The following is a 2,424-nucleotide window of genomic DNA, read 5'->3' on the forward strand; positions in this document are numbered from 1 at the left end:
CAGGAGACGCGGGTTCCATCCCTGGTCTGGGAAGATCCCACATGCTGTGGAGCAACGAAGCCCATGAGCCACAACTATGGAGCTTGTGCTCTAGAGCCCTGGAACCACAACTCCAGAAGCCTGAATGCCCTAGAGCCTGTGTTCCACAAGGGAAGCCACTGCAATGAGAAGCCCAAGCATCACAACTAGAGACTAGTGCCTGCTCCCTGCAGCTAAAGAAAAAGCCTGCACAGCAACAAAGACCAAGCACAGCCAAAATTAATAAATGAAGAAATAAAATTACTTTTTAAAAGTTTGTGGAAGAACAACTTAAGACCACTCAGTGGTTGCTTCTACCCATTCAGTGGCTTGACAGGTGGGAGCTACAGACCAGTGTGCAGTGGCAGGCTGAGCACTCCAGTCTTCAGTGGGGAACCGCTGAGCTGAGTTCCTGCATGCCTTTGGACCAGTTCAGCCCTCAGTTTGAGTAGCAGTGAACTCAGTGAGCAAATGAACTGGTGAATGAACCGAGCAGTCCATTCACTCTGAAATTCCTCCTTGGTCACAGCCTTCTCAGCTGCCACCTATTATTCCTTTTCAAACTCTTCAGGACCTCTGTAGAAGCAGAGATCAGGCATGACTTCCCATGGGTGTTCCCAGGAGATGATGCCACACATGCACAGAAATTCGCAGGTCTGCAACCACCACCACATCAGGCCCACTGAGCGAGCTCCCTTGTTGTTGTCGTTGTTCATTCAGTCAGGCCCAACTCTTTGCAACCCCATGGATGACAGCACACCAGGCTTCCCTGTCCCTCCGTATCTTCCAGAGTTTGCTCAAACTCATGTCCATTGAGTCGATGATGCCATCCAACCATTTCATCCTCTGCTGCCCCATTCTCCTCTTGCAGGATGGCAATGTCCGCATAACACAGAAGAGAGTCTGTTACACAGAGCAATGGTAGGCAGGTTAATGTAGGAGGCATCTGTGAGAGGCTGGTGGTCAGCCCTGGGATCAGTAACTAACTGAAGTCTTGGCTCCCGGAAGGCTGCCTGGATCTGGTTAGTGAAAGTTCCAGGACTGAAGTGGCCTGTAATAGGAATAGCTCCAGTGGCAGCAACAAACTTCAGCATAGCTCACTGGCTAGTATTCCTGGAGGATGTGACACTGACATCAGCTGGGTTTTCAAAGGCAACAATGGCACAAGCTGCCAACAGAAGCTTCTCCCAAGTTCTCTTCAGATTTATGATGTAGACGCCATAACTTTTCCTTCTGTAGGTGTACTGTTCCATTTGGAAGTCAAGGTTGGTGCCACCTACGTGGGTTCCCACTGCAAGGAATTTGAGGACACCACCCTCCTCCATTTGCAGGACATCAAGGACAGCAGACATTGTGAAAGTTTCCGTTTACATTACAGTGGGAATCCAAAACGCCATATGGATCCCTGTCTTAGTAGTGTGAAAAAATCAACATCTCTCCTTCTAATCCACATTCCTTGGGCTATAACCTATGGAAAAGTACACTTTCCATTCTAGAGGAGATCACTTTCACAGAAGCAATTGCAAGATCTGACCAAATGTACAAGAGGATCCAGAGAAACATGAGAGAATGGATTTTGAGAGTATTAGACTAGGGCACATAATACAAAGCTGGATATGACAGAATTAAATGACATGAAGAACTTGTCCATGACTTGGGATTTAAGCTTCTGGCAAGGATACTTGAACCAGATCCTAATACTTTGGCCAGGAAGATCAATGGTTCTTTGAAGATTAGACAGAATGAATAGCTAATAAATGGAGTAGAGATATGAAATATCCTCAGACATAGTATGGAAGAGAATATAAGAAGGCTCAAAGAGGTGAGGATGTTAGAATAGATTGACTGTATAAAACCTGAGAACCCCAAAATTATGTTCTCTAAGATGGCCCAGAAGTGAGGCTTCTAATGAGAAAAATACTGACATCTTTGTGAAGCTCAGTGGGTAGCTATCCCTTATAGACAAGGGTTTGTGGTACTGATGCTGGCAAAGAACTGAGCTCTCTGGCATGAATAAGAATAATGCGATTTCAGAATAACAGAGGCCAAATAGCTCCACATAACTATTAGTGGCAAAGCAGATTTAACTACTGTGGTATCAGCAAGACCACCATGGCAATCAAGGTGTTTTTACACATGGGGATTGTGGCTATGCCTAATAAATCAATGTGTTCCTGGGAGCAAGAAAGACAAGAAAATAAATGTAGCTTGTCTTGTTTTGTAAATATATTTGAGAGTTGGTGTACAGCTACTGCAGCTTTGAAGGTGGCACTAGTGGCAAAGAACCTGCCTGCCAATGCAGGAGACTTAAGAGACAAGAGTTGGATCCCTGGGTCGGGAAGATCCCCTGGAGGAGAACACGGCAACCCACTCCAGTATTCTTGCCTGGAGAATTTCATGGACAGA

General features: G+C 45.9%; 1 pseudogene; it reads right to left on the bottom strand.

Moving 5' to 3' along the window:
• Positions 1-309: 309 nt before the first annotated feature.
• Positions 310-1,370, bottom strand: LOC101103975 (small ribosomal subunit protein uS2-like; annotated as a pseudogene).
• Positions 1,371-2,424: the final 1,054 nt, after the last annotated feature.

The sequence above is a fragment of the Ovis aries genome, chromosome 5, assembly GCF_016772045.2.
Source record: "Ovis aries strain OAR_USU_Benz2616 breed Rambouillet chromosome 5, ARS-UI_Ramb_v3.0, whole genome shotgun sequence".
Taxonomy (NCBI): domain Eukaryota; kingdom Metazoa; phylum Chordata; class Mammalia; order Artiodactyla; family Bovidae; genus Ovis; species Ovis aries.